This window comes from Botryllus schlosseri, chromosome 4, assembly GCF_051294905.1.
Source record: "Botryllus schlosseri isolate E-star chromosome 4, Bs_hap1, whole genome shotgun sequence".
NCBI lineage: Eukaryota > Metazoa > Chordata > Ascidiacea > Stolidobranchia > Styelidae > Botryllus > Botryllus schlosseri.
Window position 1 is genome coordinate 18,942,248 of NC_137239.1, and position 17,434 is coordinate 18,959,681.

Here is a 17,434-nt window from a genome sequence, read left to right on the forward strand (position 1 = left end):
AAAAATCTAACAGGCGCACCGGGTCAATCTTGACTTCATGTGTTTATTGTATCATAAAAACCAAATCCTTGCGATTGGGGTGTCGGCTGCTGCTGTATAACTTGCTAATTGGGTAATATCGGTAGCAAGTATAGAAATTCGTTTTACACTCCACTCAATATCAACGTAGCAATACTCGGACCCCGAATACACTGTCCGGTTTGGCATGGACCGTTAAGGCGCAAGCTTATATTCCCTTGCAAGTCCTCGTCGACGGAGGCTATTGATTGTATGGGATTAAAATATCATTTGATTTCCCCAGTAGATACATTTGGCGACGTTTAAAACGTCAATATGTACTTCAGCATTGTGGCATTATATTGCCCAAGTCGTCGCTAGGCATCGCGTACATTAATATAGGCTATCACTTCACTGAAATGTAATGTTGGAATTAGCAATATTACGTCACGTGACGTCATGAGGTTCACGTTCGTGTTCACACAGATCCTTCCAAAACGGTTCGCGTTCACACCAACCTGAACCTTTCAGAGGTTCACACCATCCCTAGTGGTGACTGTGCTATTCCTCGAAGTTACAATGAAATCTGTCTCGGCCGTCCAAGTATCAAGTCATATGACTTGGCTCGAGTCATGCACAATGACTCGAGTCGAGTCGAGTCAATTATAACCCATTTGAAAAAATGACTCGGGTCAAGTCGAGTCACCAAAAACTCGTGACTCGAGTCAATACTACCCTGATTATACTACTTGGAACCAGTGTTGAGATGACTCGAGTCATAAGTTGACTCGAGTCACTTTGCTAAAATGACTTGACTTGACTTGACTTGACTCGGCGTATCAGAATCGGAGCAAAATTCACGAGTCAATTTCCAGTCATCAAAAGTAATCGGTGTCAACAAAAATCACTGTATCTTGCATATGGTAGGATTGTTCGCGAAACGCTGGTGTAACCCGTGAGAGCGACCAATCATTCAATGATCGTGCGTTTTACTGAGCCCCCATTGTTCACACACAAATAATTTGACCGCAAACGAAGTGATCGAAGCTTATGGCTTACGTTGCCGCAAACTAGTATAATAAAGCAATTTAATAGCAAAATGTATATTTCCGTTCTCTGTTCCTACCTTAACCAAACGTCTTATTTAATTGAAATTGAAGTCGAATATAGTTTATATGGTGCCCAACCATTGGCGCAGGCTCGAAATGTATCATATCAATTTGTAAATTGGTAATGTATTGCATCTTATCAATTCGTTTCTCTATTCTCTATTTTGTCTGGTAACTATAAACTGAGGCTATTCAATTACTTACGTAGTTTAGCAGTTCTAAATACATGTGAACGATACATAGCCTTCTTGCGTGTATATTTAACTCTATATTCGTTCATCGGCTCAAAATCAATGACCACTCAATCTGTATTTCAGACACCCAGCAAAATGCAATGGCGTAATCATGTCTCATACTTCGAAAAGGCAACTTGACTTGAATTGTGACTTGTCTTGTGACTTGACTTGACTCGACTCGACTTGACTCGAGTCCCCTCCAAAAATCAAGTGACTTGACTTGACTCGAGTCATCTTCGAAAAACGATTGACTTGACTTTACTCGAGTCAAAATGTGCAATGACTCGAAATGACTAATGACTCGAAGGTGATGACTTGATCCCAACACTGCTTGGAACACTGATGGTGTGTCTATGTATCCATCCTGCGTGCCAAGTGGCTTCGGACGTGCATGGGTGCATGTATCCTTTATTTTGAGTATACATGTCGAGCGTTCATTAACCAGGTAGCCATCAAGAGCATGACGTTTGCCAGCGACATTAGAATATTGTGTGATACTATCAGAGGTGGTCAGTAACGAAGTATTTCTACTTCTTCGAAGTACTCAAGTAGTTTTCCTCTACTTCTAGTACTTACTCAAGTAGATCTTTTTTTTTCGCAACTTCTACTTCTACTTCGTAATATTTTGTGAGCTACCAACTTTCTTTTCGCCATTTTCAGTTTTTCAAGTAGAAGTAGTTTAATCCCCCAATAAGAAAGATAGCCTAAGGAATTTACTGGCTGTTTTCACGTAGTATCAACATTTATTTTTCATAAAAGTCATGTAATACCCAGAATTTTCGTTGCGCTTCGCGCACAGTAGATATCGAGTGGCAAATATGTTTTAACGAAAGTATCGCTGAATATAATTTAGATACCGGGTTGCGTGGTTCCGTTCACACCGCATTGTCGCCTATATCAAATATTTCATCTCAGTAAGTATGGCCACCATAACGTTTGAAGCTACCGTTTCGTAATCTACCTATTACCTATTATACCTAGCAGCCCATGACGCGTCCTAATCTGGAAAAGTGGATTTTGACTTTATTTAACGTAAGACCTGTTTTAGCATACCACCGTTGAAACTTTCTGGACAAAAGACATGAAATATATTTTCCGCTTTGTAGAAGTAGCATTTGTATTTTTCTTTCCATTGCGAATATTATACGTTGAGTTCTAATTATAGTTTCAGTTCTTTTCTCTGGAGAACATACATGTTTAAGTATAAAAGCAAGTGCAGTAATGCCTTATATTTTCCGAAAATAAAGCTATACCCTATATGGCATTTCTACGCTCTGCCATATTTTTAATTAACGTATACTAATCGCGCAAAGTGTAAAGCCGTATCCGACACAGCTTCTCCGTATTGCTCTTTGACTGAACAAGGGACCTTATAATATGGGGGAGGGCGCCATGCCATGATATTTTCTAAAACGGGGTGTTCGAGTAAATAAAGGATTAGTATCGCATTTCCATATCAATACTATCATTTACATCCCATGATGTGGACGACTGCTTACTCTGTCAAAAATTGACACCTCCTGGGAGGCATCAATATGAATCAAGCTCTCTACACCTTCCGCATAGCTCCATTTGCAGCTTTTGACAGTCCATGCGAACGATGAATTACGACCGTTTTCACAACTACTTACTTACTTGAGTAGATTTAAAGTCAGTCAGTTCTACTTCTACTTCAAGTAGTTTTAGGTTGACTAGGAAAGAAGTACTTCTACTCGTACTTGAGTAGATATTTTCGTCGCTACTTCTACTTCTACTTGAGTAGCCTTCTTGACTACTTTGACCAACTCTGGATACTATGCAACTGAGTACTGTTTTCTGATACCTAGAAGGAATTGCTGCAATGTCGACTTTTCAATTCGAAATATATGTAATTGTATCTAAACATTTCGCACGCTCTCAGAGATTACCGCCACATTTATCCTTGAACAATATTCATGGCTAAGCTTCAGCGGCGAAGGTGAGGAGATGAGTTCTCACTTCCCAGCAGTGTTGGGATCAAGTCACTACCTTCGAGTCACGAGTCATTTCGAGTCATCGCAGATTTTGACTCGAGTCAAGTCAAGTCAATCGATTTTGTAAGGTGACTCGAGTCAAGTCAAGTCACGACTCAAGTCACAATTCAAGTCAAGTTGCCTTTCCGAAGTATGAGGCATGATTACGTCATTGCATTTTGCTAGCTGTCTGAAATACAGATTGAGTGGTCATTGATTCTGAACCGATGAACGAACATGAGTTAAATACACACGCAAGAAGGCGCTGTATCGCTCACATTTACGTAGAACTGTTGAACTACGTAAGTAATTGCATGACCTCAGTTTATAGTCCCCAGCCCCAATAGAGAATAGAGAATAGGGAAACGAATTGATAAGATGCAATACATTGCGCATTAACAAATTGATATGATACAATTCGAGCTTGCGTCGATGGCTGGGGACCATATAAACTATATTTGCATTCGATTTCAATAAAACAAGAGGTTTGGTTAAGGTAAGAACAGAGAGCAAAAGTAAACATTTTGCCACTAAATTACTTTACTACTAGATTACGACAACGTAAGCTGTAAGCTTCGATCACGTCGTTTGCGGTCGATTTATTTGTGAGAGAACAATGGAGGCTCAGTAAAACGCACGATCATTGAATGATTTGTCGCTCTCACGGGTTACACCAGCGTTTCGCGAACAATCCTACCATATGCAAGATACAGTGATTTTTATCGACACTGATTACTCGATTACTTGAAATTGACTCGTGAATTTTGCTCCGAGTCACGAGTCAATCCACATTTCTGATACGCCGAGTCAAGTCAAGTCAAGTCATTTTAGCAAAGTGACTCGAGTCAAGTCAAGTCATACAAAAAAGGTGACTCGAGCCTAACTCGAGTTAAGTCATGACTCGAGTCATCCCAACACTGCTTCCCAGTACGGAATGTCGATACTGTGACGTCACATTGCTAATGACGTCATAAGTACACGCGGCTCGTTGCCGAAATTCGTCTTCTGCCATGTTTTGATTTTGGTTTGGCCTATATGTTACATTAGTCTGGCTATACGCCTATACCCGATATACCCGATGATACCAACTCCTATTCCCAACTGCTTCGGCATAATCTTCGGGAGCAGCTTATATAATGTTATATACAAGTAGTAGATTTCTATTTACGCACATAGTCCTATAGACATATATATATTAAAGACACGAAGCATTTTATACTTCCGCGTGTCGAAAGGTCAAGCGATCTCCGAGTTCCATTGTTGCGAAAAAAGCTCTGTTTAGTACTCATGTTCCTTCGAAAGAGATCGACAAAAATCCCGAATCAGAGTAACGTGGAAGTGGTATGTTGACATATCACAATCTTCAGTTATTAGGTGCCATATGCAAGCTATATGGAAGCATATTCTTCTCCGAGTTCTCCTGGTGAGTAACCTTTCCCCACAAGCATTTGTCATATTCCCCTATACACTTGCGACCATTCATTTGAAATAGTTGAATAGCCATCGTAGTCAGCATCTCGAAAAAGTATTTTATTCTGCGCAGTGCAGTATCCTTTCTCGATGTTTGCGAACTAGTAATACACTTGCGGAAATTCGTTCTGGACAATAAATATTGCTTGATCATATATTTTACAATAGCCTAAATTATGCAATGTGTCATTTTAGCGATATATGTTGCATCGTAGCAGACGTAAGTAAACTACAGAGTCGATGGAAACGAATGTATCCGATTGCAAAGTTATGGCAGTAGAAAAATAAAACTTACGGTATTCAATGTGGATCGTCTAAAGTAGGCCTAAAGCCATAGAGACTCTACTTACGGATATTGTAGCTCATATAGCATCAAGTACAGTAACTGTGTAAGAAATGCGTAATATCAAGCAGAAGATATGTACCATTCATCACAGCAACGCTTTTATGATCATTTATTATAAATTGATTCAACCAAATGAATCGATGGTGTTTGAAGGTTTTTTGTCGCATGGATGTGTGGGTGGTATTGTGTAAAAGCTAGGGTTACCATACCATACGTCCTCTTTTAAGATGATTTGTCCTCTTTTTTGACTTTTTCGAAAGCGTTCTCGGAGGAAGCCCTTGTGTCCACTTTTTTGAGAATTTTGGTCAAACCGACTGAGATGCCGTAAATCAGCACTGAAGTTACGCTCAGGCGGACATTTCGGGAGCTGAGCCGGAGATTATCTTTTTTTTTCAGTCAACCACCGCATAATGTGATGGAAAACGCTGTATTTTGGGCGCCGAGCGAGAAAGTTGACCTTTTTTTAGTCGACCGACCACGAGGTTTGAAAAATTTACCATAATTTCAGGTCTTTCCACCGGTTTTGCATGTCTGAAAGTTCAGAAAAGGTGTCCTCTTTTCAGATTTCCAAAATATGGTAACCCTAGTCAAAGCCCCTTGACTATCTATACCAGTGGTTCTTAACCTTGTCTCCAGCGCCTCCTAGGGGGCAATTTGGATTTTGAAGGTGCCGGAAACGCTCAGGGGGCGATATGGGGGACGCTGGGATCAAGGAGGCGGTGTGTGTGTGGGAAGAAAAATGGCCCCGCAGTAGATGGTGTAGTAAGGACATATGATTATACAGTAGAACAATAGTTCTACATATCCCTGAGCTCTCATTGCAAATTAACATTGGACAAAATCTGCCAAATCACGACGTATTTCGTCGCGCGCCTGGCGCAATATACACGACACCAACGAAGTTTCCATGAATGCAGTTGTTTATTTTAATTCATCTAAAATGAATTGTTGCGTACTTTTGGATTGCCAATTCCCCGATATATCCCTTCTGTCAACTATATAGCTCGGGTTATTTTCGATAAAATGTTTCGAATTGGGTTTGGTATCCTGCAGCGAAAGGCGGCACTGTACCACTTTTGAGAGTGATGCCCTTTGTACATTAGTGTTGTTCGACTATAACTTTTTTCCGGATTCCGGAAATTCTCTGATTAAATAGTTAGGTTGCCTGACAAACGCTGCACTACAAATTTTGCTCAATTCCAACCAGGTCCAATTAAAATTCTTTTTTTTTTTCAAATTTTACTCTCAACCCCATTAAATTGCTGAATTATCGACAAAAACGATACGAAACAAATTTGACGCAGTTACAACCTGTACAAGCGAGGTTATTTAAGTTTTTCATCAATAATCCTGGTATTACCCTCCGTCCAGGCTATTTTTGCGTACATAAATTTCAGCTGCAATAACTTCGCTTCTACTGGTTGAAAGCTAACAAAAATCTTTATGCGTCGTTCTTTTAGGCAAATTAACAATTTCACGGGGTTGTCAATGAAATTTTGAACTTTTTTTTTTTAATTTTTTTTTTATAAAATATTCATTATTTTAAATTAGCGCTGCGGCCGCTTCTACTTGTTCGAATTGAGCCTTAGGCAACGTAACAATTTAATCAGTGAATACCCGGAATCCGGAAAAAAAAGTTATTTTTGAACAACCCCATTGTACATTGAAGATGCTTTGAAGCTTTTTGGTCAACATGACTTTTGAAGCTTTTTGGTCAACATGACTAACTAAATATAGGCTACTTGAGAACTACAATATTTGCGAGCTACAAATTTGATCGTCAGAATATTTCTTCATCGTATTATAAAGGATGATACTGCTTAGTGTTGTGACCCACACTCATGTTCAAGTTAAGAGCTTGATTCAGTACTAAATTTGATGTGGGCAAAGATCTCTCCCACATTCTCAGTTGATTTAGTAGTCACACAGAGCAATAAAACAAAGCCCAATACAATTACCTTCACAGTATTGTCAATCACAGAGGTGAATTCGGGATGTGTACATCGAGCTTGAACCAAATGGTGTGAGCCCATAGGCCTTACCCGATGGTTATTGTTACAAGCTTGATTTGATCCCGAATATAGCTCATACAATTATTTTATCGTTAGTTAGTCGAGTGGTCCTCGAGCGGAATTCAAGTGGATCTATACCAGTGGTTCCCAACCTTTTTCGGTGGCAGGGCCAAATTTAGAATTTCAGAGTACGGTCGGGGCCGCTCGAATACCAGGGCAATGAATGGAGCCCAAAATAGTCACCAAAATATGAAAATTCGCATTGTTCCGATAATTCGCTCGACGCCATTGGCCATCGAGTTGCCGCGCTCCCGTTGTTCAGAACAATCCACATTTGCTGGCTATTTCGGAGTAGTTTTATTGCCTGGCGAGATTTCAATTCGTATTTTTGGAATCAGTGCGACACCTCCTTTCGATAAACACCGTCATATCAAATTATTCGGACGCTTGGGTCGCGAGCTATAGGACTACCAATTATGCTGTTTTTTGCCGGCTAAGCAGTACGCATCTCGGCGTATTCAATCGTGAGTCACTTGTTGCACATCTAACCGTAAATTAGTTATCAATACCCAGGGCCGTAACAGCACTTCGTCAGCCCCCCCCCCCAAAAACGTTGCTCTTGGCTCCCTCAGGCTATAGATGGCTGTTTACCGCCATTTATCATCTAAATCGGGTGTCCGTTTTAGGCAGCTTCTCTCGACTAATCGCGCGAAGCGCGAAAAATTTCTACAATTCATGATTGAATCGGTCAATATAACTTGGAATTGAAAATATATTGGTATCAGTTTTTATCCTCCTCTCTCTCTCCTCACGTAATCAGATTGACCGGTTGAGCCGAGTGAGTTGTGTTTGAAAAGGTAGGACCGCTCAATAATAATTAAACATCTTCGGGCGTATACCCATTGGCAGGAACGAAACAGCACTTCGTCAGGCCCCGCTTAGGTCTTGAGCTTCCATAGGGTGATAAACCGACCCCTCGTCCCGTTGTTCGCTTCTGCCACGAAATCAGGATCACCGTTTAGTGAGCCAGCTTATAGCGCGAAAATTTTCGATAATTCAAAATAAAATAGGTCAATAAGATCGGGAATTGCATATATATATATTACTATCAATTACTTGTCCTCTCTGCTCACGTAATTAGATTTACCGGTAGAGCTGAGTGAGGTATCTTGGAAACTGTAGGGCCCATAAATAATAATTAAACATATTCGGACGGGCGGACCCGTTGGTAAGACTTCGTTACATGATGTTATTTCGTGACCTCCAGTCTGCTATATCAAAAAATATAGAATCGCCCAAACGTACTAAACTAAAAGATGCACACGATTTCAAATTGGTAGTTCTTCACTGGCATATAATTCTTCCCTGCGGGATGGTAGCCTATTTGTCTCGTGAGGTTCAGATTGCCAAGATAGGAATATTCGGCGCCAGTCATTTAGGCGCCTATGGTCAATTATAGCTATATGTATTTTGTATATACAAAACGAAGTTTCCGGTCAGCTCGATCGTTCTGGCACACTTCTTGGAGTCGCATGTTACATGGCCTAAAACTTTATATGTCTTCGTGCGTCGTGGCGCGGTAATGGCCAACGCCGATATGCCCACTTCTATAAATCTTGCGTATTTTACCTTGGTGGAAGAGTATCCAATAATGAAGGTACTTGGAAACTTGAAATAGCGCGCAGCGTGAAAAAGTTTTGAAAAAGTTACATAAAATTTCATAAAATACTCTATAATTCATGCTAATACTCTAAATAATTTCGGGCCCCCTTCGAGCTCGTTCCCCCCAATTGGGGGACTTGGGGTGCGGCAGTTACGGTTCTGTCAATACCTATATCTATACCTATATCTATAGGTACTGCTCGTTCAACTGGAAAGTTAGGGCACATTGCATTGAAACAGCAGTGACGTAATCTTAGCAGTCTACTCACAACTTTCCTGCAATCCTAATTGAAAACTCCAGACTCCAAGCCAAGCAAGAGTATTTTATAAATATAATTTTTTTTTCATAAATCGATTTCTCAATATTTTTGTGGGGGCCGCAGAAAGGCTAGCTGGGGGCCGCGGTTGGCAATCACTGATCTATACTATACTGTACTACTGTGCAACACACACTTATAGGGTTAAAATATAGTAGGCCTACAGTGATTTTTAAAATCCAGTAAGACATGTGGCATGGGCTGAAACGATATTTTCACTTGATAAACGTGCACGGAAAAACAGTAGCAATATAAAGCAAAAAGCTTTCAGCTGGGCAAAAAATCACATATGGGAAAGCTAACAACGCTCGCTGAACGCTAAATTCAAAAGATACATTGCTTCGGTGGACACGTGCGTTAACGCTACGGCCGTGGCAAAAAGAAGGCGTCAGGTGAAGTTTGAATATCTGACGATGCCACTTTTGCTTCAACAGCACAGTCTGGCAAAAAGTCTGCAATGCTCCCGGGTCTGCAATGCTCTCCGGGTCGTCCGGTGGCCGAATTATGCGGATTCGACAATACATATTCCCAATTTTGCTGGCTATCTAAGGAAATTGTGAAGTTTTCTTTTCCTGCATATAGAGTTTGACTTAATTCCAACCAGTACACACCTAGTTATTGCAATTTGAAATTTCAACCTTTTTATGAAATAATAGTAATAATGATGGAAAATTTAGTCACTTAACCATGACTAAACAATGATCCATGCGTGACTGAAGATACATTGATGCTTTGTCACGCATATTCATCTTGACATGGACCTGTGGTAATGTATAGATAAGGACGTTGCTATGCAATGAAAATAAATGAAGACGCTGCGATCTGAAACATTTGTCCGCGAAGATGGGAAATCCCCATATTTGACTCTCGTTATGCCAAACAATATTTGGAACTTCTTCGTTGTACCCCGCGTATTGAGAAGTGCATGTCTTGATCACCAACAGTCGTCAATCAGTGTCTCCCGTGGGCACGTCGGGATTGATTCAGTTTCGCGTGCTAATCATTATCAACTGTGTTCACTATTTTCAACAATTTCTTCTTCACCCGGATATGGATTGGAACCATTGATCCTAGTCGTCGCTCATGTTGCTCCATTGTGAGTGTATCGTCTGGAAATGTGACAGCGAGCTGAGTGGCAGCGTAGCTGTTGAAAAGGTGGTCGGAGCACTGCTATGTTTAGTCGATTGTTATCGTGTTTCATGTTCAATGTCCGGGTTCTTATCTTATATATAGATTATTAACCTATCCCCGCATAGGTTACTAATCTATGCTTATCCTTGCTTGTCAACTCTGGGCATTGTACGGAAGGTGGCGTCATATTTGTAGAAGTTTCTATAAATATACTCCAACAGATTGCAAATTCCCATGCAATACTTCATTAAACGGCTCCGCTGCTATGCAATGTATTATTTGTCTATAGAAACGTAACGCCGTTGTCATCGGAACAAGTGTGGTACAGAATATTATGATATCATTGAAGAACGAGTAAACTGTACAGTGTACAAGTATTGGGCTGAACATGTACTGTGATCAGATGGAGCATGAATGAGTGGAGATCATAATTTAGATATTGTAAAGTGATTAAAGTTCCAAGTTAGTTTGTGGGTATTCGGAAAACAAAATATGGTGGATGATAATGTCCTAGAGCAGTGCTCTTCAACCGGGGTTGTCGTACACCCTAGGGTGTACGAGAATTTGCAAAGGGTGTACCACTCGGATGGGGTGTACAGGGGTGTACCAGATCCGAATTACAATGGGCCGATTGCTAGCTATCACAAAGGTAGGTTTATGGGCCAGTACAGGTTGACGCACAGGTTAATGAGCAGTATGGTACGATGTTATCTCAAGTGTACTACTGTACACCGCTTGATTGTGATGTCATAAGCAAATATTTCTCCTATTCATTTAGCCGTCGGCAATAGACCAATGGTTCCGTTTGGTGTTGGAAAGTATGCAGTTAACAAACATGTGTTCAGCTAGTCATTTGTCTTTTAGTGATTTTTTAGGGAACCGCCGCGATAGCTCAGACTTCCTGAACCGGTACTTCCTACCCGACGTTAATAAATACCGCAATGCACATAAATGAAGTGACGTAGCCAGCCAGGGTCGAAACAGCTTCCATGTTGAAATCGAAACCCTTTTGTTTTAAAATGCCGATTTTATGTCCAATATTTCGCCATACATTTGCAATTCAGTATTTTGTTATTAGTGATGCAAATTAGCGACAATAGACTGTGTATAGAGGCATACGATCTGACGTTACTGACATCTCTTGCAGCCCAAGTGCTACTATCGACTGTGTGTGGTGTGGGACAGGCCTTATACGCAATAGACTGGTGCGCCTGCTATCACCGCTGATCTGAATTACCGATTCTGCAGTAGTAACTTAACCTATACTCTCTCCCCAATACTGTTATATTTAGGTTGATTATCGTTCGTAATGTCATGCTGTTTTTGGGCTGACACGAAATAAATTCCAATTTGCGTGGCGGGCGGCTTCACTGGCTGCGAATAGACTCTGTGACCATGCAAATACTATTTTATTCAAATCCAAATTTTTTGTCGGCAATAACTCCGCTTCTACTGGTTGGAATTGAATCAATTTGAAGAACATCGTTTTTATAGACAGCCCAATACTTTCATGGGTGAACAGAAAATTTCAAATTTTTCGGTATTTATTTTATATAATAAATAGAAACTTTCTTCTCCCGTAGCAATGCGGCTACTGGTTGGAATTGAACCAAATTTGGTGTGTAGGCTTAAGTTAGGTAACCTAACAATTTTATCAAGTTAGCCAGTACGATTTGAGAAAAAAAGTCATTTTTGAAGACCCCTAATGAACAGGAGTGTACGAGTTTTGAGCAAACGTTAAAATGGTGTACCACGTCGAAAAAGGTTGAAGAGCACTGTCCTAGAGAACCAGTCAAGAGTCGATGACTTTATTCAACAGCAATATGATAAAAGAAATCGAGTTAATAAATATATGCAGGACCGTAACTGCTCTACCCCAAACCCCCAATTGGAGGTGGGGAGCTCGAAGGGGGCACTAAATTGTTTCGTGGATTAACATATGTTATAGATAGAGTATATTTATGCCACTTCATCAAATAATTTTCGCACCGCTTCGAGATACTCATTGATACAAATGAAATATAGTGGCGATATCGACGGTAACTGCACTGAATCATAAATTATTGACTTATTGAATGGATTTTTCAGTTCACAAAAGTGTTAGACACGTGTGTCCTATATGCTTATGATTGATTTCTTCCTAATCAGTCAACCGATTTACACGTATATAATAAGCTACAGCAAAACATCTGAATCTTGCACCGGTCGCTGATTGGTCAAAACAGTCGATATTGATATGTCCAAGCATCGAAATTACGCCAGCAGCGAATAGTCCAGTGCTTTCTAACTGATCATCGCAGTATAAACGTGACCCACAGAGGAAAATATTGCACCTGAATTTGAAATCGCGGCACACATATTTCACAAATCTGCTTGGCGTACATTTCTTTATCTGCACTTTCCCATTCAATACATGCCGGTAAAAACGCATATGCATACTAACAATAAAAATGTATAAATTCTATATGCGAGACTTGGATCGCGGAGATGCCAATAAACCTCAGATTTGGGTCGCCATCTAAAAGTTTATGAAGCGCTGCATTATCGAAAGACTTTATTAATTCAATAACAACATCACTCATGAGCCACTATATACAATTATACATTGATATATTTCAGGTATGCTTTTTCGCTACCAACAGTATTGTAAACCACAAAATAAAGTCCTTCTGCGTAATATATTTATCAGACAAATTGCTTTATCATCACATAGTATTCAAGACACATAGGCTATGAACATTTATCACATTACTCAGAACTTAAATTTTAAGATCTTCTATATTTTATTTTTAAAGATGGCTTCGGAAAACCCGCTAAGTGTCCAAAATCCACATGATTCATTGAAGTTTGAAAACGACGAGACACACATGTAGGCCGATATAGCATATATGTATATTGTACACTGTACAGTAGGGTTATGACTAGAAAAAAAATTCAAAATTTTGTGTGTCCTGTAGTCACAAACGATGAACTTTTGTGTCCCGATTGCAAAATTATCAAAAGTTAAGACTGGTTAAACAAAAACCTCCCGCGCAAAATTTTTCCAGTTTTCACGGTATGAAGGATAGGCTTTTTTTGTAGATACAGACTATATAATATATATACCGACTGATTTGAATTTAACTGACACAATTCCAATTGCAAAGATTTAAAATAGTATTTTCGTAAATTTTGATCGCTCATATTCAGGCCTGTTTATTTTTGGATATTGGGTTTTATTTTTGGAGATTCTCCAAAAATAAGATTTGAAAACATCCAAAAATAAGATTTTTTTGGATGATATTTTTTCATGTTTTTCAGTGAAATAAACAAGTCAGAGCGATGTAAACGACCAGAAAACTCATACAAACACACAAAAACAATATCTATGTGGGGGAGGGGGTCACCGAAACGCTAAAACTACTTCCCCTCAATCCACTTCACGTTTCTGCTGACCTTGCCCCTCCGCCTTTGTACGCCTATATATATATAAGTTTCACAGTGCAACACGTAGACAAGACGGGAAGGCAGCTTGAGTGAGGCAAAGGGGACGGCGAAATCGTATACCGTCACCTCTGTCACAATCACTTCGTTCACACGATGATGGGACTGATCTGCTGATGCTTCAGACGGCAACACAACTTGATCCAGTAGTTGGAAAGTGCGCACCCCATGTTTGTTGACGCTCGTTTATTGCCAATGAAGAAGGTGGCCTCTTGGTTGACTGGAAACCGTACCAAACTCCTTGATGTTATGGACGAAAACAGTCCGGCGTGTGCACCTTCGCTGCAGTGGTGGATCCATCTGATCGTTCTCGATCGCATGGTCACGGTCTCACAGAGCTGAGCAGTGAGCACCACCGTCACGAAGCTTTATGGTCTTGACGTTCTGATCATGGAGCAGCAGGAGCTCATGCGCCAGGTCGAACGCCTTCGAGCTCTGTGTCCAGGCAAGGACTGGGACAACGAGGACCGCCACAAGGTTTTCTGGTCAGAGGGTGTTGGGCTGCCACGTTCAATGAGACACGCAACTTCGTGGAGGATCAGAGGTTTCAAGCGCATTACTGACGAGCGCTTTTCAGGAGCAAAGGCTTTGAAGATTGGAGAATTTGATGAGTTGGACATTCCTCCCTTTATTGACCCCCAACCTCGACGTTTCCCACGCTTGCGACGTTCGGGGCCGATATCTCGAAAATCAAGTGGGAGGAGGGTCTCGGCGGGGCGTCTCGCACTGATTAATATTCTTTAGAAGGCATTCTCCAGGCCAAAGACTAAATTAGTGAAGAATGTATTGCAAAGTTAGATCAAGATCACTGATGATATCTATGTGTTAGAGGACCTCAATACATGATACTAACATACTTTTGGTGGATTTTTTCAGTAGTAACAGGGCTCAAAACACCTTCATTTCTTCTTTTTGGAGATTCTCCAAAAATAAAATCAGAAAACATCCAAAAATAAGCTATTTTTGTTATTTTTGGAGAAATCCAAAAATAAACAGGCCTGCTCATATTGAATTATTTCTATCGTTTTCTTGATTAAAATCAAAAGTAAATAATTAATAAATACTTATTAATTTCGATTTTAGATGTAGACTGTATAGATCAGTGATTCCTAAGCGCGGCCCCCAGATAGCCTTCTTGCGGCCCCCTAAAATATATTAAGAAATCGATTTATGACAAAAATTAAAATTTATATTTATAAAATACTCTTGCTTGGCTTGGCCTCTGTAGTTTTTAATTTTAACTTTCCAGTTGAACGAGCAGTAGCTATAGATATAAATAGGTATTGATAACTTTCAAAACCGAAGGAAAATCCTGAAAAAATGGTAAATTTTTCCCACTTCGTGGTCGCTTGACCAAAAAAGAAAAAGAGGCTCAAGTCCCAAAATAATACAGTTTTTCTTTCACATTAACAGGTGGTTGATTGAAAAAAAGGTCGACTTTGCGGTCCAGCTCCCAAAATAGCCGCCGTAGCGTAGCGTTCCTACAGTGCTGACCTAATGTATATCAGTCGAGTTTGGCCCTATATGTAACCAAAATCCTCAAAAAAGAAGACAAAATCTCAAACAATAAGACATTTGGGCGTCCTCCAAGGACACTTTAAAAAAAATCAAAAAAGAGGACAAATCATCTTAATAGAGGACGTATGGTAACCCTATGATAACTAGATGTGCAACACGTGACTCACAGCTGAATACGCCGAGATGCATACTGCTTAGTCGGCTAAAAGCAGCATAATTGGTAGTCCTATAGTCAGGGCCGTAACTGCCGCAGCCAAAACCCCCCAATTGATGGGGGCCGAGCTCGAAGGGGGCCCAAAATTATTTCGTGAATTAGCATAAATTATAGAGTATTTTTGACGATTTATGTTACTTTTTCAAAAAAATTTCGCGTAGTGCGCGATTTCAATTCGCCACATATCTTGATTATTGGGTACTCTTCCCCAAGAAAAAATACACAAGATTTATAGAAATGGGCATATCAGCGTTGGCCATGACCGCACCACAACGCACCAAGACATATAAAGTTTTAGGCCATATAACATGTGACTCCAAGAAGTGTATCAGAACGATCGGCAGCGAGAAAGCCTTGGCCATAAAGGACTGCTTTTATGCTGACCAAAAACTTCGAAATACGAAAAATTTCGTTATATATACAAAATACATATAGGTTTAATTGTCCATATAGGCGCCTAAATGACTGACGACGAATGTTCTTGTCTTGGCAATCTGAGCCTCACAAGACAATAAATACCATCGCGCAGGAAAGAAAATTATATGCCAGTGAAGAAATACCAATCTGAAATCGTGTGATCTTTCAGTTTAGTAGGTTTGGGCAATTCTACATTTTTTGATATAGCAGACAGGAGGTCACGAAATACCATCATGTAAAGAAGTCATACCTAGGGGTTCACCCGCCCGAAGATGTTTAATTTTACGGGGTCTGCAGTTTCAAAGACACCTCTCACTCAGCTCTACCAGTAAATCTGATTACGTGAGCAAAGAGGACAACCATGCAATTCCCGATCATATTGACCGATTTAGTCATGAAACAAAAGAAATTTCTCGCGCTTCGCGTGTTTAGGCGAGATAAGCTGATTCACTCAACGGACACCCAATGCAGCAGATAAGTAGCGGTAAACAGTGTACAGTTTTGAAATCTCTCCAGGGCAATAAAACTACTCCGAAATAGCCATGATGACTGTTTGGGTCCGTTTCATAGCCGTAGTATTCGTGCGGCCCCGACCGTACTCTGAAATTCTAAATTTGGCTCTCACACCGAAAAAGTTTGGGAACCACTGGTATAGATCGTATAATTTCAACTTGTCTGACATAAATCGAACTGGGTGTTCGAAAAGGCGAAAGTAGAACAACTCCACATATTTTCAGCGGTCTAGAAAATGTCATATCATATGTGACTCAGCATCTGTTGATACTGGGCGGCGGAATGGCGTTGTTGTGAAACTGCAAATTGCAGTGATGAGCAAGGGTTTTCATAAACCACAATACATTGGTTGCCAACATAATATTATCGATTCTCAAACCATGTATCAGAGTTGTTCAATCCAACATCCTCAACAAATCCAACTCTCAGCTACAAATTTGGAGATGATATGGTAAAATACTACGAAAACTTGGTACAATCCATCAAGCCAGGATTTCAAATGAAAATAAAACCGAGGATGGAGGGATAATTTTAGGTTTATCTATATGTGCTGTGCAGAGCATGCCGCTCTTTCAGAGAAAATAGTAGATTAACACTAATCAAATGGCATTAACTTCCATCTCTACGCAATGCGAGATGGAGCTCAAGGGCTGTAATTCCGTACTTCCAAGTCCCCAGATGGAGAGTAACTCTTGAGATATCATGCTTATTCCTCACAAATGCGTGTCAAGAAGTCTGGTATTCTAACCAGATGTCTATAGATGGAATATACTGGAGCCCGGCCGTTTATCGGTTCGCCGATAATATAGGGACGATATCACACTTCGACAGAATTATCGATGTCAGCCATTGAAGCTGAAAAATTATCGGCAATTCTCGTGACGTCACAACATGGCGGTAGGAAGTCAGAGAACTACAATCATTGACTGCTAGATTGAGAAGATTGATATCTGTCACAAGCTTACACTTAACAGGTGTCCAGATGTAGCCTTTCTAGTTCATTTCATGTTCAAATATA

The 17,434-nt window shown here is 40.2% G+C and overlaps 1 protein-coding gene and 1 long non-coding RNA gene across 4 annotated transcripts in view; both read right to left on the reverse strand.

The window, feature by feature from the left end:
- The window catches only part of LOC145437257 (single-strand DNA endonuclease ASTE1-like), a 533,921-nt gene that overhangs the window by 157,716 nt on the left and 358,771 nt on the right, over nucleotides 1–17,434 (reverse strand). The gene's annotated exons all lie outside the window — the stretch shown is intronic.
- LOC145437238 (uncharacterized) lies at nucleotides 8,927–9,247 on the reverse strand. The gene is made up of 2 exons (XR_013914625.1): nucleotides 9,049–9,247; nucleotides 8,927–8,992 (listed from the first exon to the last, which is right to left on the reverse strand). It is a non-coding gene; the product is annotated as an uncharacterized LOC145437238 (long non-coding RNA).